This window comes from Thunnus albacares, chromosome 17, assembly GCF_914725855.1.
Source record: "Thunnus albacares chromosome 17, fThuAlb1.1, whole genome shotgun sequence".
In the NCBI taxonomy this organism is placed as follows: domain Eukaryota; kingdom Metazoa; phylum Chordata; class Actinopteri; order Scombriformes; family Scombridae; genus Thunnus; species Thunnus albacares.
The window spans coordinates 3,202,295-3,229,831 of record NC_058122.1 but is presented as its reverse complement, the minus strand read 5'-3'; the positions used below and the strand labels follow the sequence as shown (position 1 = coordinate 3,229,831).

Below are 27,537 nucleotides of genomic sequence, written 5' to 3'. Positions count from 1 at the left end.
GGCATTTTTTTTTTAATGGGAATCAGTTGGAACCAGCATCTAGCATCTGTCAGTGGTATTGTACTTTGAGGTACTTCCACCTCAGCCTCAAGCCACAGTAGTTGCCTCTTGAGTACTCTCCAACACCTGGAAACTCACTTTGATGTGTAAAATCTGTGGAGCTCCCCTGTAACATTATACCTAAATGTGATTCCAACACCATGGGCGTTAATGAGCTGCTATAACAGCCTCCACTCTCCTGGTTTCAGGCTTTCCACCAGATGTTGGAACCTGGCTGCACTATTTGCTCCCATTCAGTCACCAGAGCATTAGTGACGTCCAATACTGATGTTGGGTGATAAGGCCTGGCTCACATTCTGAGTTCCAATTCATCCCAAAGGTGTTGGATGGGGTTGAGGTCGGGGCTCTGTGCAGGCCCGTCAAGTTCTTTTACAACAAACTGGGAAAACCATTTCTTTATGGAGCTGGCTTTGTGTCGGGGAGCATGGGAACTAAGGGGCCCAAAATATAAAAAACACACCAAAAGTACATATAAGTATGTGGACAGTGGTGTCCACAGCAGAACAGGTAAATACCCACAATAACATTAAACATGCACACACATGCGTATATACAGAGAATTAGATCTACTTGGTCTTTGGAAAGAGAGACAGACATGGTGAGAGAGAGAGAAGCAGGTAGACAGCAAGGGTGAGGGAGACAGGCAGGTGGACAGACAGGCAGTCATGAGGTTACTTAGTGTTTGAGTTCAATACTGACCCAATACGCTGCTACCAGCCTGGCGTCATCAGCACTGTATATGTGTGTGAATGTCTGGCATCACTCAGACAAGCCACTTGTCCAAAACACAATGCCTGAGTGTGTGTGTGTGTGTGTGTGTGTGATTGATTTAGGTGGAGCCATGGAGGTAGAGACACAGAGTTGTTACATTTTCAGCCAAACTGCAAAATCAATGCAAAGTGGATTTGAATGAAAGGAGTACACACTGCTTTCATCCAATGTATGTGTGTGTGTGTGTGTGTCTGTGAGACCCAGCTAGTAACCCACGGCGACAGAGCGCTGTCGGCCATTACAGCTCCAGCGTCTCCGCGGCGACCATTAACGATAATGTTGTTGTTGCCGTGGCTACAAATACACTCGTTCCACTCCATTTGCATTTGGAGAGAGAGAGATGGAGAGAGATGGAAGAATAACAGACGTACTGGATGAGAGAGGAAAGAAAGACAGAGAGCAGGAAGGAAAAAAATACATTTTGATAAGATTTTTTTTCCTCTCTTGTGTTCTTTGTCTCAGCGCCCACCATCTGTTTCTTTGTTTTAATCTTGGTGTGATTTAGTAACATTTATACAACCCAGTAGGAAGATGGGAAGGCTTTCAGTAACATCAGCATGATGCAGTTAAAGTTATGGCATCCTGGCCAGTCATTGCTCTTGAGTGGCCAAAAATCATTATGAGTCAATTTGACACTGGTCATATTGATGCACTGATGCACTTTGTTGATATTTCAGTGACTAACAGTGCCAACTTTCATTAGGTGCATCTACATAACGAGGAAACATAAGATGGAAAAGCTGTAAGAGAAGATGAGTGCTGGCATGTGTCAATCTGTCACGTTGTCTCTACGGATAGGTCAAAACTATGTTTTTAAAATCTTCACTTTCTACAATAATGGCAACTACTACAACTACTACTACAGAAACAACTATACAGTATGGTTAAGGTTAGGGGAGTATGAGGTTATGGTTAATAAGGAGGTGAATGTTATGGGCACGTCTGTGACAGGACACAAACTCCTGATCTTTACACCCTTATTTTACGCCTTGTTACTGTAAATAAAGGTCACGCCACTTCCTGCACTGACACTCAACATTGACGACGGGTTGTAAATTGTGAGTTGTGTTCCAATATCAATGTTAATCTTATGAGTTAACGCAGCATCATGTTTATGTATCCTGTGGTGGGAGGAGCATTTAAAGGTGTAAACAGCCATTCAATAGCTAGTTTCCACTGGAACTTTGTATATTTAGTTCTTACTGTATAGTTGTCTGCAAGCCTTGTACCTGTTGCCTTGTTGTGTGTCACTGCTCTGGTGGTAGTATCTTCTCATGGCTGAGAAACTGTTAAGGTGGAGTTTACAGCTCTGAACATTGCTCATTGGTCAAATACCAACAAGTTTTATGATGTGACAACACTATGGCTAAAGTTTGGTTAGGTTTAGGAAGAGATCATGGTTTGGGTTAAAATAACTACTTCCTTACGATTAATGGACCTTTATCATCATGGTTACAATAAAAAAAAAATGTTGACTTGCAGTTGGAAATGGGAAATAAACAACGACCTCCTGTGTTACAGTCTGATGTTTAGTCGAACCATCCATCCACCCTGACCTCCTCCCTACGAGGACATTGTCGCTATATAATTATGTTAATTGATTTCCTCCTTTGCTCCCATTTTACCACGGCTGCTAGAGGGCTTCTCTAATAATGTAAACATACTGTATGTTGATTTGGGGCACTTGCATAAATGAATAATCCTGTTGTTTTTCCCAGGAGGATAGTCTCTAGACACGATGTATGACTACGCAGATTTTGGATACAAGTTTGAGGTTAGCTAACATGGAGCCACAGAGGATGTTGATCATAGCTTGACAAATAAAGTTTAAGCGATGAGCCTGAACCAGAACAGTAAAGTTGTGGGCAATGAAACCTATTGAGTTGAGGGGAACTGCAGAGTTGGTGATATTTCTATTAAGGTTTGTTACAAGTGACACCTTTCACATTATATATTCATTTTTTACCACTGTTAATATAAAATATCGATTAGTGCAACTTTAAGTGCTTTTGAGAGGGAGGTTAAGAGTTAAAGTTGATTGAGTTTGAAGAGATTAAGCAGCTGCTTACTCAACAGCTACAGTTATGTTTCCATCCATCCATTTTCCAGGTACTGCATTCAGTATCTACTTCCCTATAACAGAATGGTTTTATGTGTTGCCCCCACTTAGATACTTCCTGGTCAGTTTACTTAATCAGGAAGCTTTCTAATCAAAAAAGACTTTCTCCTTGTCAGTTTATTTCCTGGTCACATGTGGCTGGAAGTGTGCAGGAGACTTATTGCCCGGGGCAACAGAGAGCAGCAGTGGATTGATGGAGGAAGTGTGGTTGTTGCTCAGGAAGACAGGCGCTGATTAGGAAGGTGACTGAATGATTAGGGAACACACACATTTGCACCTACGCACACACACACACACACACAAAGTTTCATCCCTCCTGCTCTCGCATTAACACACACATCGTGCTATGGCTCCAGAGAGAGCATACAGTGGGGCGATAACACTTGGCGTAATGCCCCTTTAAAAGGCAATAACAACCACAATAATCACCTTCCTCCATCTCTATCCGTCTCCATCTTGTTAAAAATCTCCTCTTACTGCCTGTTTTCACACTGGAAGTTGCCGTTTTGAATTTCCTCTGAAGCTGTAAAAGGTTACTGAGCTCTCGCAGCTTCTGCTACATTTAAAAAACAGTAATGTTGGCAGTAATTACCTTGCTGCCTTCCTGTCTGTTTCAACACAGTCGCAAGTTTCTCTAATCACCTCCTTCACCTCTTCTGCTTGATGTGTTGATTTGATTTGGAAGTTATAAAAAGGCATGTGTGTCGTTTTGTTTTACCGGCGTTTAAAAAGCAGTAAAAGCAACAATAATTACTGTTCTGCATCTCTGTCACTATAAAATCGCAATGCACTCAGATCCAGTGGTCTTCATTTCTTGAACTGGTTGTTTAGAGGATATTTCTTAGCTCTAAAACAGCATTATCTACACGTTAAAAACACCAGAGACATTAGCAGTAACTCCTTGTCTTCATCCTCTGTCTCTTTCTGGTTAAATGTTTTTATTGCCTCGCACATGTTTTAACTGAGCTGTGCTGGAAAGTCATGAATTGTCAGCTTACTTAGAGTTTTTTTTTGTAGACTTTAAAAAGGGCTAAAATTGACAACAATTACAACAATATATATATTTTATTGAGTCTTTTTAACTACACTGTAAAAGTGTTTAGTCTTTGGCATAAATAGGATTACAGGTTATTAGGCCATAGAAATATAAGTTAGCTGACAGTAAAAACTGAATTAGTTTTGACAAGCGTGAGTGAGTCCTGATAATTTGAATATTTTGCTGTAATTTATAACAAAGTGAGAACGTTCTGTTAACATGTTTCTTTAGTTGTGGTATGCAGCTTATATTTTATTTTACAGTTTACTTTACACCACTCATCTTTCTTGCACAATTTGATCATCAGTTTTATTAAAGAAACGCTTATGTTATCTCTTATGTGATCATTAACTTGTAAGTGTAATTGGATAAGTGTGCCAGCTTTTTTTTCTTTTAATAAACATTGTTAGCTCACTAGCATACACTTGCATGCATTGTCTTTGGATTAAAATTCCACTGAAATCCTTCTTTTTTCTAATTTCAAGAAAGTGATGATGGATTTTGCTGTGTCTTTTCTATACATGTGTCTCAATTGAACATAATTGCAATCAAAGCCCATTTATACACTAAAATAGTAAGCAGGTAAAGGTTCAGATTTGAGTTTCCTTAACTTGAATAAATTAACATGGTTAAAAATAATTCTAAGTTGTGAAAACGTAAATTTAAAAAACTTACTAAAACTCAGAGTAAGTTATCAAGGGTGAAAATTTTAAGTTGGACAAAGTCAAAGCCAAAACTTAAGACATTAATGAAAATTGCCTTTTGCAAAAGAAAACTTTTTTTTCTTTTTCTTTTTACAGTGTAGCTTTAAGTTATAAAATGGTACTACAAATCAGAAACAGAAATGGAGCATTGAGTTCTTCTCATTTACCTTATTCGCTCTTCAGATGACATGGAAATTGATCTGGTGTGTCATCATGAAGGATGTCTCAATTCACTTACTGTACAGTACGTTTGTTAGGAGGAGAGAAGAGAGGCAAGAGCAAGAATACACCAGACCATCCTTCACAGATGTTTTTTTATCAGAGCGACACACCCCTTTATTGGGAATCTGTTAGTGAATGGACGATGCAGCTGATTGGACTACTTTGCCATCTCATCACCACAACCCTGCAGTTTTATACTGGGACAAATGACAGAACCAACTTACTTATTGCCAAGTTTAGATAATATCTTTATTATGATTCATGTTAAGAAACAGTGGATCTGTGTCAACTGTAGACTGTAGATCAGATAAATGAAGGAGACATAAAATAACTTTCATTGTTCATTAGAAGTATTTTTCTTTTCATGGTCTTACATTCTCTCTTTTATCTCCTTTAGCAGGCATAATATTATATTCAAAAGAAGAAAAGAGTCTGATGACACATTTTAGTTATCTGTTGGTGTATAAGGGAGCTTACTAAGAGTGTCAAGGAAGGTGGTAGGAGGCAGACTAAGAAACTTAAGTATGTAAAAAAGTGATTTTTTTTCAGCAATAAACGGATGAAATTAACTCATACTTAGGCATACTCACTTGCACACAGCTATAGAGACTCCCTCTCATTTCTGCTCTTCCCCTAAACAAGACTCTCCTTAAATAGGCCCTCCGATCTATCCAGACAGAAACATATATCTCACAGGGGTATCCTTTCCCTTATATTAACAACTGGTATATTACAATGTCATTTGTAACAGCTAACAGCATTTATACACTTTTTCCACACAGTTCTCCTCTCCATAAGACAAAAAAACTGCGTTCTAATCACACAAATATTAAAGTGAACATTTAACTAAATGAAATAAAAACCTCCATACTTGGTCCAACCCATGACATCACTGGTGATGTCAGTGAGATCTTAAAAGCAGGAAGTGGTTCAGTAACTCCACCTTTTAGCTCCTGGGAAGCATGATGAGAATGGTAAGTAACAAAACAAGCTAATATATAACTCAAGAAAGTCAGTAATTAAATTAATAAACAGTAAATGAATTGACAGTAAATAGTTGTTTATCCATTGATTAAACCAGAAATGCAGGTGTAAATGTAACAAACCAATGCAAAACACAAACAAACCCTTGGATAGTATGTGAAAGCAATGCAAATATTGATGTTATACTAGCTAAAAACAACAAATGACAAGTATGGAAATAAATACATCAAGGTGTATGGGGAAAAATGGTGTGGTCTCACCCACTTTGCCACTGTGTCATTTCCATTTAGTCACATGTGATGCTGAAAATCTGTGTGTCGTGTAGAAACTATATATTGGTAAGGTATATTTACACTTTGCCTGAAAAAATTGTGCCCCAAAAATGTCTATAAACTGAGACATTCTAATAATTTTGATAATTAAATTGCAAACAGAATATCAAATTTGGATGCAAATAATTGATAAATTATATAGCAGAAATGCCTCATGTGCCATCAGTGTGAGCAGTGAAGTCCACCTAAATGGTTTGATTGATATACGCTCAGTATGAAGAATGAACTTTGTGTATGCATGTGTGGATGTACGACAAATGAGAAACATTTCATATTCTATTTGGTGTGTGGAATAAATATGACTCCAAAGACTGCAGAGCTCATCAAGCCCACTGACAGGTGATTCAAACTGTCTGTACCAACTCAACCATGCACACTGTATATATTTTTTTTTATTTTAGAAACTTTAATTGTAATTCTTAAGTTTAAATACCTCTCTTGCATTTATGCTTCCGTATCACCAAAGCCCTGGGAAAAGCAATTTCATGCCATCATATGTAGCATTTGAACAGAAAAGTATAAATGTAACTGTGGTGAGATGACAAAGGTCCTTGTATCCTTGTATCCAGCTGTGCTGATGTCATCGGAAACTGACGCAGCTTCAGATGGCGCCAGAAGCAGTGCCTGAAGTCTCAGCTAGTTGCCTGGCAACCTCAAGGTGAAGACAAGACTTCAGGAAGTGATTGTGTCAGGCTAAGAAATAGTCCAGCACACTTACTCCAAGCCACAAAATTTAATCAGATAGGACAACATTTCAATCAGATCTTTGTTAGGTCAAAATGTTTTTTCACTGACGCTGCTTTTTAATGCCCTATTACTAATAATGGTAGTAGTAATAATAATAATAATAATAATTTTATACCCTAATACATATAATTACTCATCTTCAACATAAGAAATAGTCCAGAACCCCCGTAAAACTACAACTCGTCCCATTAACACCTTGGTTTTTTGTATGAAATTAAAGAAACTAGATAAAACATGTTCATTAATGAGCTTTAGAGGTGCTGGTAGGCTTTTTGAAACTGAGACCGAAACCATGACACAAACGTTCACGTGTCGCGCTCTCTCCCCCCACCGACGTGTGACCACCGCTGCAGATGCAGCCTGTTGAGCTCTCATTACTTTACTAATATGACAAAACTCACACATACCCCATAAATGAATTCATTTCACTATCAGATTTTGATCCATTCGGTCCGATAACATTTGGGACATATGGAAGAGCCACACGATTAAATTATTTTATCCCCAGTCATGTTAGCTGGTGTGGATTACTGTGTACCCCCCCCCCAAAAAAAAAAGTTTGGAGAATTGTTACACCCCTACTATGGACAAAGTCAGGATAGCTGTTTCCCCTTGTTTCCAGTCTCAATGATAAGCTAAGCTAACCAGTTAGCCTAGCCTCCAATTTTTCAAGTCTCTTTTAAAACATTACTGCTTTTTCCTTGATTAGATTTGCTTCCCAGCACATGGTCTAAATATAAGATGGAATGCGCACTCTATCTAATCAACCTAAATATAGAAGAAATTTCCAAGAATGCATTGCAAACTGTAGCTGACAACAAGTCCTCCAAATTGAACGACCAAGACATTGTTTGACCATGTGACTCCAAAACAATACATAGGAGTGTTTTCTAATTTGGCGCCTAGATTGGCAGTAATCAGCTCTCAGGACAACATTTGTCTGTATTTTCCAAAACTGTTACACATCACTGTTAAAAAATAATGATGTTTTATGATGTGTCAACAGTGTGGTTAAGGTCTGGTTAGGTTTATGGAAAAAAAACAAATGGAAATGCAACAGAGCTGTGTGAGAACTGTCAGTCAAAACTTGACATTGACTTGGGAGTCTTGTTTTAGTGACACGTCTGTCTCAGATCTCCAGTCTGATTCCATTAGCCAGCTCAGCAGTGTGCAACAGCAAATTGCAAAATTAACCAATGACTCAACAAATTCAATCAGGACGTTTGGACCACTGGAACACTTTCCTAAAGCCAGAGTTAGACAGCATGCTGCACTGTGTGTGCTGAGTCACATAGCAAGCGCTGAGTGCTTTGGCTAAATGACAGTTCATCATTCATGTGATACTGTGAGAAAGATAGAGTTCTTAAACACATAAATATGATGTGAAAGTACAGACTGTGTGCACACGGCCAGGCAAACAGGCAGGTACAAGAAAACATGGCTTTGAAAGGAGGAGCAACTGAGTCAATGCAGAATTTTAGCTCCCAAATTTCACAAACATACACAATTTAATAATCACTCAGATCATAACAAACTAAAGATAGGACTGGAGGAAGTCAAAGTTGTATTCTAGCAGGCAGGAGCAAGACAACATGCCGGACTATTTCTTGGACAGGAGCAGTAATTTCTTGAAGTCTCGCTGGTTGCCTGGCAACCTCATGGTGACAACAACACTCCAGGAAGTGACTCCACCTGGCCCAAACACAGTTCTTTTGGTTGGATGGATCAAACAAATGAGATATTACATGTTAATTAGTGGGCTTTATAGGTGCTGGTAGGTGGATTTTGTTATCTTCTCACTAGAGTGGTATAATGAATCTTTAACTTTTGACAAGAAAAATTTCCCAAAATGTCAAACTATTCCTTTAAAGTTCATCTGAGTTTGATTGAGAGAGAGAGAGTGTGCTCCCATCAGACAGCTCCAGTTGACTCCACTCTGTAAATCCCTCCACCTGGACTTGCTCTGTGTGTGTGTCTGAGCAGGTGCGCTCGGAGTGTGTTTGTGTGTCTTTGTGTGAATGTGTGTTGTAAATCTCTCCGCAGTGAATTTACAGCCCTCCATTCACACATTTAGCTCCACTACTGTAGAGCACACGGCCGCCTCACAGCTGTCCGAGAGTGTGTATGTGTGTATGCATGAGTGCGTGTTTGTGTGTTCTCAAGGTGAAACTCAGCATGGTGCTCTGTGTAACAATTAAATCACTGGGTCTCCATGGAAACAACACGGGAGAGTGCAAGAGAGAGAGTGAGGAAGAGAGAGAAGTTCAGTTCAGTTTAGACTCTCTCTCTAATAACAAAGGAAACAATAGCTCATAAATATCTCTGAGTGTGTATCTTTATGCAAAGTGCGTTTGGGTGTGTTGGAAGCGTGAAGTTGCAAGCTGCTTGTCGTAGCGTATGTGTGTGTGTGTGTGTGTGTGTGTGTGTGTGTGTGTGTGTGTGTGGTAAGAGCAGATGTTGGACCTCTTAGACAAATTATTCCACAGAGAGTGAGAGACAGATTCAAATGAAGAGAGAACACTCTCTCAAATTCAAATTTGCTTTAATGAAATGTATGTAAGAAAAATAGACACTGAATGGCACATTACTACATATTATTTTAGTATGAAAATTATTATCAAACTCTGATAACAGAAATCCAAATGTACTTATTTTGATATTTGGCTGTGTTGTGTAAAGAGTCAGTCACAGATATAGAGTATAATATTTGATCTTGTTTTAAAGTTGGGGTCTCTGAGAGCTCAGACAGTCTCATTTTCAGTAGTGGACTTCTAAAACCATGTCATCATCTCAACATCATGTGTATAAGCAGTATCAAGCTGATAAAACAATCCTGAGTGTGTTTTTCAAGCTGTTTAAAAGGGCCCGGTGTTGCCCAGATCCCAAACAAATTAAGGTTGCATGAAACTGTAATGGTGATGGTGAGAACCATAGAAGAAAAATCTAAAAGAGGAGTCAGTAAAGTAGAAGCTCAGTACAGTTTTGTGTTGTTTTGTGGTTTTTCCTTGGCCTGTGACATGTCCGGACAGATTTTGCAACTTCAATAGAAATCAGTCTATTGAATCTTGTTTTGTGTGTCAAACTACATGTATTTAAAGGGGCAATCTTTATTTCATACATCAATATTAGTTTACCCATCAAGAGGAGCATTGTGACACCTGCTGTATAATGTCCTTTATGGCTTTAAAGGAGTTTTGTAAAGTTTGAGAAGATAACCCCGATGATGTCACCATTATTTCAAGTGCCTCTGTCCTGAAAGTAAAAGACTCCATTTTCCCTTTAGACAATGTTAAAGCTTGGATCAACATGAAACTCTCGCAGTTCAATCATCAGTACAACTCCCAAGGTGCATTTCATCTACAAACATCCAATCACTGAACTTCTGTCATGTGTGTGGTAAATGGCAGATGGAAGCTAAAGATGAGGAGATGAGGATGAAGATGTTAAGAAAACTGAAAACACAAACTGCAGCTTGAACAGTTTCACTTGTACATTCTGGATCAGTGGTGGGTGAATTCATTAACTATGACGCCATGTTTTGTTCTCAACTGCAATAATGAAGCATTTTGAATTTGCTGCATCCGTGATTTGTGCTTCTGTCTGGCTTCTTCTCTGCAGCAATGGCAGCCAAGGCTCATGGTTATTGTAGTATTTTTAAATATGTTTTAATAATTAAAACTAGAATCCATAACTTAAACATATGGGATAGTTACATTATTATGTTAAATGACATTAAGAATATATAAAAAAACCAAACATTTAGATTAGGGGAAAACACTCCCAGAACTAGCAGCTCTTCCCATTTCGCATTATGTTGCATTATGGTAATAGGATCCAGCTTTTTGGGAGCTTTCAATCCAGTTCAGTACTACTTTATTTATGCCTGCAAAGGCTTTTAGGGACTAAAAGTCAGGATATCCCATGCTCTACTCTTTCAGTTTGACCATCTGTCTCTGACAAGTCTTCAAACTTTATGGGAATGCATTACAAAATCAGTTGATTTCCCCTTAAAGGACAAGTTCACAGTATTTCAAGTCTGTCTTAAAACAAGAGTCAGGTGTCCATATGAACAATGGAAGAGGTTTTCTACACTGTAATCATTCCTCCTGTTCATACTGACTATGAAAAGATCCCCTTCAAATGTGCTTTCAAAGTGATGGAGGCCAAAATCCACAGTGTATCCAGTCTGAGTTAGTCATATCAAGTGGATATCTGACACATTTACAGTCTTTTTAGAATAAATTCCCTCTTTGTGTTTCCTTAGACAGTGTTTCCCTGTTGAGCTGCGATGGAAGTATAGTAACAAAAAGAGGGACTTTGGCACTAAAAAGAGTGTAATGTTGAAAGATATCCACTTGATTTGAAGCTTCATATTAGCTTCAGATAAACTTTTAAATACATTTTTGCACAGAGGGAGGACTGTGGATTTTGGCCCCCATCACTTCCATTGTAAGTGCATTATGAAGGGATCTTCTAATGGTCAGTATGAACAGCAGGAATGAAAAACATATTTCAATATTAATTTTGGCTCCTGACTGTTGTTTTAAGACAGACTTGATTAATAGTGTCCTTTAAATTTTAAGTGTTCTACCTCTTTGTGTTGACAGAACTGTGCACTGTATTCATCCACTCTGCCATTTTATTAGAATGTCTGAATGTCTGAGTTTAAAATGTCTGCACTGCATGGTTCCTTCAATAAAAAAAAAAGTACACTGTCAGAACTTTACACTAAAACGTTAACAAAAATAAAATGTGCAGCACCAACACAGTGATACATATGAATACAACAAAAACAACAAAACAAAAACCTCATGCTCAGCCTCCAACCTTACAATGACCTCTGACTCTAGTCACAACCTTAAATTCACCCCATGGGGCGGCTGAGGTGGAGATGGGGTGGGGGGTAGACTTCCATGTCGCTGAGGTCACAGAGAGGTCACACTCTCTACCTGTCGTCATGACAACAGCTGCTGGAGGAGACAGGAGGTAAACAACAGCATCTGATCAGTCTGATCGCTCTCTTTTCTATACACAGTGTGACCTCGCTTTACCTGACTTAAAAAAAGATAAAGAAAGAAAGAGAAAGAAAGAGGCAACCATCTCAACAATTTGAGTCAGAACCAACATGTATTTCATGGTTGTATGTATCGCATTAAAGATCCTGCTCCTGTAATCTGGTCCCACTTTCTCATCCCTCACTGGTTTCTCTCACTCTTTGCCCTCCTGACCTCTTCCCATCGTCTTGCCCTCACTTCCTGGGTCAGGCAGAGGGCATGCTGCATGAGACTGTGTTGGTGTGTGTGTGCACTGCCTTGAGAGCGAAGGATGTTGCTGTTTATTCAGTAACTCTCTGTGCATGAGGTGGAAATGTTTCAAGCACAAAGGAAGCAAGGTGCTCATGTAATGACTCACAGTGCATTCTCACATTACTGTCAGTCACTAAAGGTTCCACTTACTTCCAACTGAAGTCAGCACACAAATGAATTAAACATGAGCAGGAAAACATACAGTATGTTGAAACCTATCAAAAAAAGTAGAATATAGTGTAATCCAATGCAAAACAAACAAACTTTTATCTTAAAAATGTTAGTTTGATCAACTTGTGTGCTAAAAAACTCAACAACTAAAATACAAAAAATAACATCATTCATCTGATACCAGTAAATATACAGTATTTTTTGTTTTTTTCTTTTACTCCAGTAAAAAATGTAAAAAAAAAAAAAAAAAAAAATGCTATCACCACAGTGACGATGTGTTTCATTGTGTTTTTTCCAACAGAAAATATATATTTAATCCACATCTTATATCCCAATCAACAATCTCCACCTATCTCTGTAAACAGGTTATTTCCATTCAACTCAATTCAATTTATTTATATAGCACCAAATCACAGCAAAAGTCATTTCAGGGCACTTTCTAGATCATACTCTTTACTTCACAGAGACTCAAAAATTCCCCCATGAGCAGCACTTGATGACAGCAGCAAGGAAAAACTCCCCTTTAACAGGAAGAAACCTCAAGCAGAACCAGGACTTTAGGTGGGTGGCCATCTGCCTTGTCTGGTTTACATATTAAATTGTAGAAAACACAGCCTTTGTACTGGTAAAAATCTATTTCATCCCCAAAATTGTTCCTTTACTTCCAGGTAAATGTTATTATGGGTAAATTTATACTTTACTCACTTTCAAGCTAGTAATCATAAATTCTATGTGGGATACTGTCACAATTAACATATGTTTAATATTAATAATTAGAATGAATCATTTTAAGCTATATATTTATATTTGATCATGTATTTTATTGCAGTATCCAACATGTAAATTCCATAAAACACACCTTTAAAATAAGTAAAAACATATTTATTCTAAAACAACTTCCCTGTAAATATAATCTTTCTTGTTAGATATATTTCATTATTTTCTCACTCAGTAATCATACATCATAAGTGACTTATTGGCACAATGAGCCAACTATTCCTCAGACTTAAACAACAAAATACATTGTTTGTAACTGTGCTCCAGAACAACACTGACGCCACTGTCAGCAGATGCTGTAGTTTTTCTTACAGGAGGAGAGTCTCCAGTGAGCACTGGGGTTTGTTATGATATGTTTCTTATACAGAAAACAGTTATTCCAGCGAATGTAAATCCCAGTTATGTATTTTTATTCTCTCAAAACATATATTTACTTCCAGTAAGTATATTTAATATCCACAAACACTGGCTCCAAGTCATGCATATATTTTATCCCCATAGTTATGTTTTTATTCCACTAAATATAGTATATGTATTTGATTTCAGAAAACAAAGCAGTAAAAATATATTAAATCCCCACAAAATATTCCTTTAATCAAAGTAAACACATGTTTTGTCCAAGTAAACATATAGTACAGTTAGTCCCAGAGTACTGTACTAATGAAGATGAATTCCTCTGAACACATCTGACAATCACAGTGATTTTACTGCCTGACCAGTAATTCTGTTCTGTTTGTCTCTCTGGTTTATGTCCGTCTGACTTCTTGACCTCTTTACCTTTTGACCTTTAACCCCGTGCCCCGGTCCTGCTGTCTCACTCTGACTCTCTGCCTTACAGCATCACTGTTCTCCCTAAACTGCACCACTCACACTGTACACTACGCTGAAGATGGATATTTTGTTTTTTTTCTGAAGATGATGTGATTTATATGAATGATGCTACTCAGTGTTCCTGCTCCATCAGTCAGATGTTTTTTTTCTGTTGTCAGTCCCTCTCTGAAGGACTGAACAAGGTCACTGCTCTGCATGGAGTCACATGAGGGAGTAACAGATTTTACTTTAACCTTTCACCCAGCTCCAAAATTTCACTTAAATATGGTCCCTAAAAATGTCAATAATATTCAGATACTGTGCTGTAATGCTCCCCGATAGTGACTTAATTACTGATACAGTTACATATATAAATGTTTCTGCAGTGATAAGTGTTGTTAAGCATTTGATGGATTTTGTATTGTATTGTATCAATTAATGTTTATTGCAGTGTAATGTAATGTAGTCTGTATTGTGTATATTTATCATTATGTTAGTAATATTACATAACAGACTGGAGCATATAGTAGGAGAGGACTGAAGAACTACTGGAAGCTGCAGTTCACCTGACAGGCAGCAGGTGTTGCTCTGCTGCCAGTTCACCACACCAGAGCTCTTAAAACAGCAACAAATACAGGTTTTTTAATTAGTGTAGGTGCAATTTAATTACCTGTGATCTGTTTGTGTGTGTTTGTGTGTGTGTGTGTGTGCGTGTGCGTGTGTGTGTGTGTGTGAGAGAGAGAGAGAGAGAGAACGTATGAGCTCAGTTTTCTGTCTATTCCCCCTTTGTTTGCACACACTGAGCACGAGGACACTATTGTATCTCATTTCATTTTTAGAAACTATAAACTATATGTTATCTATAATATATTCTGTTGTTTTGTAGCATTCTGAAGAAAATACTTACTACAAATCTACAAACAAGATTTTTATTCATTTTTATTAATTTCTCTCTTTGCTTCCTCTTTGTTTCTATATTTATCTTTGTTTGTGATTTTGAAAATAAAAGATTGGGTTAGTCCTTGCATCTTCCTTTACAGACAAGTTACATGCAACATTACCTTTTTGTGTTCTAGGTTAGAAAAACAGTCTTTAAAAGACATCAAATTAAACTGTTTGTTCTGGAAATATCAATTGAAAATGTTGTGTTCCCTGGCAACATTAGGTTCAAAGATTAACAGCAATAATACCTTTACCATTATCGGACATTTCTACCAATTGAGCATGGGTTTTTAAAGACATGGCTTCATTTGCATTTACATCGGGGTATTCACTTACATCATTCTGTTCAGTAAGCCCTTTTGAACTAAATTAAAACATCAGTCTGTGCCAGACTTGTTCAGATTTGTTCCACAGGATCACACGAGCAAACTAATATATGCATTATTGTTTATAACTCAAAGAAAACACTATACGACAACTGTCATGTTAATAATAATAATGTGTGTGTGTGTGTGCGTGTGTGTGTGTGTGTGCAAGAGTCTGTAACATGACCACAAACACACAAACAGCCTGCCTACCCAAACTTGATCAGACTGTAACAGAACAAGAGTGAAGAAGAGAGAGAGAGAGGGACAGAGAAACCTTTAATTAGTAAGTATTGAGAGAGAGGAGGTTCCTCCCTAACAAGGTTTCATCCAGTGATGAATGTGTGAGAGCGTCCCTGAAATATTGATGAGTGTGTAATGAAGCAAAGCAGACAGACCTCATCTGAACAGTGAGGAGAGAGAGACACATAGAGACAGACAGGCAGTGAGACTGGAAATTTATGTGTTTAGGGGGGTTGATCTTTGACCTTTAATTGGGGGATTAAGTGGTAAAGTAAGTTAACTAAATGGCCAAAAATAAGTGGACAGCTGATCATTCCCTCCATATATGAGAGCTGAACATGTGATTTTAAAACCACGTTCATTAATGTGCTGCTATAATAGCCTCCTGGTTTCAGGTTTTGCAGCAGATGTTGGAACCTGGCTGCAGGATTTGCTCCCAAACAGCCAACAGCATGAGTGAGGTCCAACATTGATGTTGGGTGATAAGGTCTGGCTCACAGTCGGCCTTCGAGTTCATCTTAAAGATGTTGGATGGAGTTGAGGTCAGGGCTCTGTGCAGGCCAGTCAGTTTTCCCCACCCGACTAGGAGAATAATTTCTTTATGGAGCTGGCTTTGTGCATGGAGGCACTGTCATGTTGAAACAGGAGAGGGACAAACAGATGATGAGCTCTGAAAATATAAGAACTGCATTTTTTTTTCCCAGTAATATTTGCAGCTTTTACAAAATAATAGTTAAAGTGTAGCTAGTTTAGTGGACAGGTTTGATACTCAACCACTGGGTGATTTGTTCAGTGCAGGACAGAGATTGACATATGTTGCACCGCTGTTATTTTTACATTATGATCTGATATTGAAGCCTGGCACCTTGCACAACTTACAGTACACGGGAAATGACGAGCTGAAGTTAGCGACTGTCTCTGAAATGCATGCAAAGTTGCCAAGAGAGCTTCTAAGATTTTTGTCAATGGCTTTTTCCTCTCTTTGTAAAACAGGTGAATGGTGTTCACATCCAACGCTAGCTGGGTACAGCTGAAGGACAAAAAGCAGCAACAAAGGAAAAGGAGAGGCTCTCCACACACTGAAATTTTCTAGCAAGCAAAGTAAGTTTTTATTAATGCAACGTTTCGACCAGTAAGGTCTTCGTCAAGCAAACATCTATGCATTAAACATTTAAGGCTATAAACAGGAAATATACAGCAAATCACAGCTCTACCTACAGTTAGGATCAATATTCATATTGATAGGGGTGTTATTTTGTATCATGTGATCTCTCATTTTTTGTCACAGACATAGGAACCAACTCTATTTTCATCCGGACCTCATTTTGCACAAACAAAAGGCAAAAAAACATGCAACATGACTCAGTGGGTCATTATGGCCCATCTTTTTGTCAATTTTCTCTCTTTTCTAAATAATAAACTTTACATTCAACTGTGCCTCTTCTCATAACTTCCAGTTCTTAAAAAAGAGTAAATGGCCCAATGCAATTCTGACTTATATTCTCATATTGTTAAAACCTTGTGTTCTTCCTACACAGAGCTTTTAATAGCTGCAGAGCTTTTAGTTAGACCCAGTTTACTTTTTTCTCGGGGTTGAAATACTCTTATTATTTGATTAATTTAGGTTCATGGATAAAATAGCATGTTATAAATGTCTTATCGTCTTATATTTCCTATTTTACAAAATAACATTTTTTTTAAATGTTAATTTGTATATTTTTGGTAGTTTAACGTACACACGTGTATGTGGAGTGTATGAAGCAATATAGATGATCTATAACAATTCCTGTTGTAGGCTCTGCCCACCTCGAGTAACTCTGAATACAAGTACGTTGGAGTAAAAAGATTTCCCTTTATTGGAACCCAGGGGCCCAAACCATGAAATCAACCCCAGACCAAGTCCACATACTAGTGTACTAGCAGGTGATTAATGATATTTATGCTTTTCAACTTAGTGATGTCATGGTAATTGATGGGTAGATTTACAAACAGTGAGAGATCCAGGATGTTCTGGAAGTAAAGTAGAATTACAGAGCTCATACATAGCAATGGATGACACAGGATGACACTGTGAGCTTTAGACCAGATAGAGGAAAAGTTCTCAGATGATTATCACTATTCAGGTTCCCCACAGTTTATTTACACTGGAATTTTTGGTATTGATAAATATATTTATCATGTTTTTTGGTCCTTAAATACTGAGTGCATCTGATCTAAAACATGTTGTTATTACATTTTAATTCATCTTTCCCTCCAAAATACAGCTGCACAGTGCACACTTTCTCTACAGTAAGCCTAAGATTAACAGTAATAATCAATTTAAATATGTTTGACAGGAAGAGCTCCAGTAGGTGTTTATTTGTGTTCCTCATAATCCATCCATGTCCACAAGTTCATGTTTTTCACACACTCAATTAAATTAAGTACAAAGCTACATTATACAGTGTAAGAATTCATAAACAGGGAAGTAGCCAGGATTTTAAAATGTGTGTGAGTCCTCCTAACACACCCCACTGAGAACATTTTAAACAAACAAAAAAGATCACTAAATTTTTGTATGTATTATTTTGATTCATCATTTTATTTTTATGTTGCCACATTTTATATTACTTTATTTGATTTAATTTAGTTGACTGAATCCTAATTACTGAATCATTTATTTATTAGCCTAAAAGTATCTAGTCCAATTTAAATATACCGAATCTAAAATACTGGAACCAGACAATAAAACAACCACTAAATGTAAATGTTCAATTGTAGAATTTATATTTACCCATTTATACAACAGACCCCATAGCTCACAAATGATGACTTGTTTCTGGATGTTTAACTGCATACGGTATCTCATCTCATCTATAGTGGATTTTATGAGTTATCTATTAACCCCAACATTCTGTTTCTTATTTGACTGTTTAGCTAAAAACAAAACAAAACATGATTTTTGACATTTCAGAAATCTGCACAGAGCATGATGCATTTCTACTGTTTTGTATATGTAGGATAAAGTACTGTTTTGTGTTTCTTTGTAAATGACTTTATGGCATTTGTACATATATATATTTTATAACATATTCTGTAAAACATTAAATGTTTGCTTATTTGGTGTAATAACAATGCCTTATTTTTGGCTTTTCGTCATTTTCATCAAATGTGAAAGCTTACCACTTCAATACTTATTTACATATTTAGTTTTAATAAGATAAAAATAATTGATCAATATTTATATTATTTACAAACAATAGGGAAATAAAGCCAATGTCAAGCAAAAACAAAGGGTTAAATTCTGGTGCTTTTATTCCACATTGATTTGCTTTATTTTCATTCAATATTATAATGATTATTATTTATGATTCCTGTTGTTAAGTAAATGTTTTTTTTTTTTTAAATATGGCATTTGTTTCTATTTTGCAAATTGTAAAGCAATTTGTAATGTCATTTTGAAATGCAGTTATAATAATAATAATAATAATAATAATAACAACAACAATAATAATAATAATTGGTTGATTATTATTATTATTATTATTATTATTATTATTATTATTATTATTATTATTATTATTATTATTATTATTATTGTTGTTGTTGTTGTTGTTGTTGTTGTTGTTGTTGTTGTTGTTGTTGTTGTTGTTTACTGGCACAAGTTAAAATCAAACATGAAAATGTCACAGTAAGTCATGTGTACAGAGAGGGAAAAGGGGGCCTTATTTATTTACTCCTCTGAATGATATAAAACTGTGTTCACAATGTAAAAAAGATTGAAGTAGGTAGGTTGTGATATGAGAAAATAAAACATAACAGACAGAGGTATAATTCATGTTCTGTGGGACTTGAAGGAAGAAGCCAATTCAACCGAATGAGAAATAAAGTTCTTTTATTTAGGGTCTTTATAATTGATTGAATACGAATCTTTATTTAGATTAGATGAGAGTCTGCTTAGACTGCATCTCAGTCGAGGCTCGATGTTAATCGAGCCTTCAATGCGACAGTGAAACACCTTTGAAACATCCTCTTTAGGCTAAAAGGTGCTTTCCTTTCACTTCGAAAAACAGTGAGAATGGGACCAGCTCCTCTGTCCTCTCTGATCACTTCACCTCTGACCTTTGACCTCCCATACTTGTGGCTGTTTACTGTTGAAGTGTCTCTGGGTCAGGGAGTTAGCTGACTGGCTGCATTGTGCAAACATGACGGAAGATTGTTGCTGTTTTCCACCAGCAGGTGGCGCAGGGCATGAAGGCCTGGAAGCAGCTCTGAAGTCTGATATTTCAGAGCCAGGTGTGTGTCCATTTTAGCTTGTTTTCAAATATAATCTAATGATGAAATAAAATCTCCTGGCTGATACTGTAATGATATTGTTCTTGTAAATTATTTTTCTGATTAGAAAGAAGAGAGATAGATAGAATAGAAAGAGATTAAGTTGAATCCTTTTACACAAAGTGATGAGACATTTTACTGTAAATTATCTTGTTCTTGTTCTTGTTTTATTTTTAATGTCTTGTTTTGATATTACAAAATTTTATCTTCATTTTCTACAATGAATGTTTTCAGCTCTGACCTTCTGATCTGATTTTACTGTAAATTAATTTCTATTAATTTCAGTACAGTAGTATTCACAAAATAAAATGAAATCAAATAAAATGAAATAATTTTCATCAGTTAATGTGCATTTTTAGGGTTTATAAACCCAAAGGTGTAATACATTATTTAAGGTGTTATGAAGTGCGATCTATGTAGTGATTACTGAAATTGAGAGTATAGTTAATCATAAATAATTTAAATTTATCTTCAAAGTCAACTGTGTTGCAGTTCTTAACACTGTAATTTTCCTCCAAGCTTATAGCAGACGCAGACAGGAATCATGGAAGCAGAGATTCCATCATGACATGAATGTTCCATAATTTTAATTAATGCATAGTCACATAGTTTAGAGTAAAGTTCAACACCAGTGTAAACCACTGTAGAAAACCACTGTAATACCTGAAGAGAATAATCACTGTATTCTTGAGTAGTTACATCTGTATAATAAAAAATATATATAGATAAATAAAATCTCTGTATGATAGTTCAAAATGGTCAATAATGAAAAATCTCAACCGGACCAAATCTTAATTTAATTCCTCTCAACTCACAAAATATCCAAAATATAATAAATGATCAGGATTTAAATTGAAATAATTAAGTTTGGTGTAATATGTCTACAGAGGAATAAACAAAGACTGAAGGTCTAGAATTGATCTTATTTATAAAACTGGATTTAACATTTTGCTGCAAAAGAATTAGAGGATAAAACCTGATTTAGAGTAATCCAGATTTATAGTTACAGTTAATACATGAATTCTGTTGAGGGATAATTGTCTCAAATATGAATGGAACCATCTATCAAAGCAACAGTAAAACACTAAATATCTCAATTTCAAAATCAATATGAAATCAATAAAAAAATACAATAAAATAAGCCAAATTTCTTTCACATTTGGAAATACATGTAAATGTACATGTATTTCTATACTGTACATGTATACAGTATGTCTACATATAAAACACAACATGGAGTGTGTTAATATTGAAATGGTCACTGATAGCAGTCTTCTGCCGGTGAACATATGGGACAAAAACAAACCAAAATCTGAGATGATGAGAATATTAAATATTCCCACTGAAATACTTAAATATATTCACAATAATGAATATGAAAGAAAGAGCACACACACAAATAAACAGAAATACCATGAGGAGCAGAGGAAGAAGGGACGACAGAAAGCAAGGAGGAAAAGATGGAGAGAGGAATTCTGACTGGCAATGGACTGAAAGAAAGAGGAAAAAATAGGAGGAGGGGAGGATGATAGAGGGAGAGAGAAAGAAGAGGGTGATGGAGGGAGGCAGTGTACTGTAGAATGAGGGAGGGAGGGAGGGAGAAAAGAAGGGAGGGGAGGAGGGGTTCAAAGGTCACTCTCATTTTTTATCCATTACCGCTCAGGGTCACATTCTGGGTCACGGCTGTGTGTGTGTGTGTGTTTGTGTGTGTGCGTGTGTGTGTGTGTGTGTGTGTGTGTGTGTGTGTGTGTGTGTGTGCGTTCATCACGAAACAAACACAACTCAGCCAGATCACCAGATTAGATCCATTCAAGCTAGTTTCTCCTATTCTTTCCTCAACTAAAAATAGCCGTCAGACCACACATTATGTGTGTGTGTGCGTGCGTGCATGTGTGTATGCATGCGTGTGTGTGTGTGTGTGTGTGCGTGCGTGCGTGTGTGTGTGGGTAAGGAGGGGGATTCAAGAACAAGAAAGACAGGAAGAAGAGGGAAAGAGAGACAGATAGAGGAGGAAGAGAAGGGGAAAGACAAAACGAATGTGAGGAAGACAAAAGGGAGGGGTACTAGAAAGGAGTAGGAGAGGAAGAGGAGGAGAAGATGGAGTGAAGGGGAAGAGGACAGGAGAAAGAGAAGAAGAAGAGAGGGAGTAGACGGCAGAGGAGGCGTTTGAATTTGACCGCAGGTTGACCTCCTCCCTGTCACCCTCTCACCTCTCCTTCACCTCCCTCCCTCCATCCTTCATCCTGGACAGAGGAGGCCCCGCACACACACACACACACACACACACACACACACACACACACACACACATACACACACACACCGTGACTTGTCCTGGCAGTGACCTCTGCTCTGCTCAGCAGGAATGTTGAAGGAGAGGATGAGTGAACTACTGAGCTACACACACACACACACACACACACACACACACACACAGAAAGGAGGCATACCATACACAGAGAGAGACAAAGACATACACACGTTTGGTGGAATCACATGTAAGATACAGAATTTTAAAATAAAAATAGAGAAGAAGAAGCTTAGATATTCCTGTCATCACCTAGTATGTGTGTGTGTGGTTACAGATGTGGTTACAGATGAGGAATATAGAAAGTCAAAAGTGTCATATTCACTTGCTAGGTGAAGAGAAACACACACACACACACACACACATACACACACACATACAGGATGATATATGGGGAGTAATCCACAGTGAGACCTGTGTATACACACACACACAATCAAAGGCATGACACAGACACACACACACGTCAGGGGTGTTTATGTGGTGCAGATGTTGGACAGGAAACCAGCTGCGTTCAGAGACACAAACACATCTGACACATGAAACGCACAGTTGGCTCAGTAGAGTTCAGTAGAGTCTCATTTAACCATGCTGCAGTAGAACTCAATAGACTCCGATATGTACATACAACAAGCTGTGCAGAAATGAGAGTCATGAGGGAGTCAGGGGTCAGAGGTCAACCTCAGGTCTCTCTGCTCATCTGCAGTCAGACACAGGGCAAAGGTCAGGAAGAGGGCACATACTGGCAGAGAGCTGAGACACAAATCAAAGAATTATACAGCTTTGTGATAATTATAACACTAAAAGCTTCAATCATAACAACAGTAATAACATGAGTATATATTAAGAATATTGGAGATGCATGAAAAGTGACAGAATTAGTTGTGTCAAGAACAAAAAGAGAGCTAGAGAGAGAAGTTCAAACCCTGGCTCCGTCCTCACCTTCGCTCTGCTGACCAATAACTGTGTGAAAGTTGGATCATCAGTTTCAGAAAATTACACAAGGATGGATACAGGATACAAGCCTCCCTAATCTGATACTAGAAATATGTGGGAGGAGGAGGTTTCCAAAGCTATTAGATCATCTGGCAAACAGTTCTGATGGAGTGTACTGGTCCCCTGGGCCAATCACACGGGTCATAGGTAGCTACATTGTATCTGAATAAGTGAGTCAATTAGGGTTTATATACTACTCATTTGCAACAGAAAAAAGTCAACCTTGACATGACATGTTGACTAATAAAAACCTCATCCAATACATTGTTACGACCTAAACCTAACTACATGCAGGATGCCACTACACTCAACAAGCACTTCAGTCACCTTCCTTTGACTTCTGTGCAAGAATGTAACACTTTGTGAACTTGAACAGTGAATATAATCCTTGCAAGAATGACCTCCAAAATGTATTAAACCAAGCAGACAGGATTGAAACAAAAAATCTGTCAGCAGCAATTCAATGATGATGAAATCATTATTATTATTGTTATCAAATCATTAATACAGTAAATAAAAAGATGATTACATCGTTAATATTTAAGCCAGTGCATGTAAATCCCAAAGGTAACTGACTTCTTAAAGTGGCAAGTGCTAGCTTGATTTAGAAAGTACAGGATCATTTCTCTGTTTTTGTATTAAATATATCCTTACCGTACAGGGAGTAAATATATGTTTTGACAGAATAATACCATTTTTACTGGGATTTATAATATGTTCACTAGAATCAAATATGCTCACTCAAAAACTAAATATTAGCACAACATAACAAAACCAAGTACATGCTCAGTGGATACTGACCCCTCAAGAAAAATGACAGCATTAGTCGAAAACAAAAGCAACAAGCAACAAAGTCCTCTAGCGGCCACAGGAATTATGACTCTTGTCTGCTGGGAGTAAAAGGGGGAACAGTGTGACGTTATTATATATACAGAGAAGGTTGGGGTGGATGGATGAGTTAACAAAATGACAGACTTGATCACTGGAGACCACAGTTTGTTTCTGTTTCCTACTGACAGTCAACGTTGGTTTCTTTTAACCATGACTGCAATCAGTCCATAACCATAACCAAGTTTATATTGTTGTACCCATGACGATGAAGGTCCTTGAAGCTTAACAAAGTAGCTATTTTAACCCAAATGATGAACCTAACCAAGTTGTTTTTGTACCTAAACCTAACCAAACCTTTATCATAAAACAACTGTATTTATGAGACAGCGATGTCATCCTGCTGATAGCTTCAAATCAGAAACCGTGTCATTCTGGAGTGCATGGACCAACTAAATATTTCATGATTTAATTTGGAGGACTTGTTGCTTATTCCATTCCATATTCTTCTTTCTATATACGGTATATATCACCTATTACACAAGTCTGTTCCCCCAAAAAACAGAACAAAAATATGAAAATGCTGTTGCAGCTATTTTGTTACACATTGTGTAGTTTCTGTAGGATGTGTATGAAAAGGACAAAGCTTTACTCATGTTGCACAGGTGGATCTGATATTGAACATTGGCACTGTGTGCAACTTGACAGTAGATGTGAAACAGTTAAATTGAAGTTGGGAACTGTTGCAAAAGTGAATGCCAATGACCAAGAGAGATGATCAGATTTTTGTCAACAGCATTGTCATTTTTTATAGACACTTTTTTCAATAACCTTCTTATTTATTTTTTTTGTTTTTTATCAGAGACACTTCAGACCAACTTCACATCCATCAGTTTAGATTATATGAAATTCTATTTACTGGGAAAAAGGGTGCATTGTAAAGAATGCTGTTCTACAGTATAGTCTTGTACTGTACAAGACTGTTAAAGTTGCAAGTTTGCAGACTATCAAAAACAAACTGTTTTTCCTTTTTATTACTTCACCTCTTATTTTTCGCCTCTTCTGCTTCTTCTCATCATTTTGACACAAATAATTTTGTAATTTTATTTTTTCTCTATTTTTCATCCCCTTCTCCCCACATCCTCTTTTTCTAATATCCTCCTCCTCATTTCTTTCTCCATCTCTCCTGAAGTCAATTCATCACTATGTTTTTGTACTCCCTCCTTTCTTTTATCTGCTAGTCATCTCTCCCCCTCCTTTTCCTCTTCTACTTCATTTTTTTTGATGTGAGGATTATCTCCTTGTTTTTCCTATTTTCCATCTGATCTCCCCACCTCTTTTCCTCTTTCTGTCTTCTGCTCCTCCTTTTTTCTTTTCCCATTGCGCTTCTTCCCCTGTCCTCCCTCCTTTTATCACCTCCTCTACTCTGATTTCAGCCTGTTCTCATCTCTTCTATCCATTCATGTTTTCATCGAGGTGTGTGTGTGTGTGTGTGTGTGTGTGTGTGTGTGTGTCGCACCAGGTATTGCTTGCTTTTTCATTTGTCACCACTAAACAGAGCAATCCTATTGGCTACACACCTTGTGCACTTTCAGGAATGAAAACTATGATTGAAATATGTTCCCATGATGAGAGACAGAGGGATGCACACACACACACACACACACACACACACACACACACACACACACACACACACACATACACACACACACACACACACACACACACACACACACACACTCCATCACATGTAGAAAACCATCACTCTCTCTCATTTACTCTCTTATCACTGCTGAACATATGGTTCCCCATGAAACACACACTCACGCACACACACACACACACACACACACACACACACACACACACACACACACCTCCATCCTGTTAGATTTAATTAGCCCAAATGGAATAAAATATCTCTCTGATGAACTAATTAGTGATCAAGAGAGAAGAGAAAAGGGGAAGAAAAGAAAGACTAATTGCAAACAAAAGAAGAAGAAGAAAGACAGACAGAAAGGCAAGAGACCTCTGGAGTTTTACCTGCAGCAACTTTGGTTTTGGTTGTTATATACTGTAAGACTTTAATAAATGCACTTCTGTTGGTTTAATAAACGTTGCTGTCTGCCACAGTTCACTTGGTAATACATTATATTAATCCATAGCATTTATAAGCAATATATTAAAAAAGTTATTTGTTAATTATAACTCTTCTTTTGAATAATTTATAACATATAATGCATGATTGACGATAAAATATGTAATTGTAATAATATAAAATAGCTCCTCATATTTTAGTTGAATATGGAATATTATATATTTGTATATGTATATGTCATATTTGTTAGTTAAGTACTTTTTATGATAATATGTATGTATATTCATAAATAAAATATTTATTTATGAATACTTCTTCAATCTCTATGACAAACTCCACAGTTTACAATTGTATTTTTTGTCAAACCTGTTTTCAAAGGTAAGAATGAACCTTTAAGTTTTGAATACATTTATAAACAGTTTTAAATCCACCTGTGAATGAGTCTATTTGTTAATAAATGTCTTCTAACACACTGTAGGTTGCTCATTATCAACTTTTATCAGTCTTTAACTGTTACTACAACGATTATGGCTGCTTTCTTGGACAAATTATAGTTGTTGAATGAATTAATAAACTTAAAACTTTCCTCATATTTGCTTACAACTAAATTATTGTGTGTTATAAACCATCCATATACTGCTTATAAATGCTAAATAGGTGGAGTTAAAGTGAAATGTTGCAGTTCACTTTGAGAACAAGATCAAGAGAGATCCTGTGAACATAAAATCATCTATCTATTCACATCAACCTTCAATATTTCCCGGATGGTGAAATTTAAACATGTATCCATTTTAACAAACTGTGTGTGTGACATCTAACATACTTCAATTTTGATTGGATTTTTTTTCCTGCATAAAATAAATAATAATGTGTACCTATGCATGTGCATGCATTTATGTCTGTATATGTGTGAGTATATGCATAGCTAACATTGATCTATAGTCTGGGCTGTGTAGCTTGTTGAGAAATGTTTGTATTGTTAGAGGAGTACACATAACAAGCAACAGCTTCATGCCACAACTTTTCAGTCATTTGTGACTACATATCTGTTATCAGTTTTTATTATTCATTTCAACTTAAAGAAGAAAATAAAGATCTGTTTGTTGATCGATATTGCAAATTTGGTAATTTTTAAATCTAGCAGTAATAAGAATGTATGACAGAGAGGCAGCTGTCATAGCTATCATATCATATCATATCATAGGGATTTAATTATGAATTGATTTTAAGTAAACAATTACCGAATTCCATGTTAACACTTCTGTGTTCTGATTCAGTGTGTATTTAAATGTTGTTAATGTGTTAGTTACAATAGATGTGTTAGTTACATCTAGATATACAGACATATCTATATTAGGGCATAATATAAAGGTTTGTGGATACACACAGCCTAAAGTTGTG

At 36.9% G+C, this 27,537-nt stretch overlaps 1 long non-coding RNA gene across 1 annotated transcript; it reads right to left on the bottom strand.

The window, feature by feature from the left end:
• On the bottom strand, nucleotides 1-27,537 carry LOC122966122. Its single transcript, XR_006398326.1, has 4 exons — nucleotides 27,524-27,537; nucleotides 23,535-23,538; nucleotides 13,694-13,698; nucleotides 1-80 (listed from the first exon to the last, which is right to left on the bottom strand). It is a non-coding gene; the product is annotated as an uncharacterized LOC122966122 (long non-coding RNA).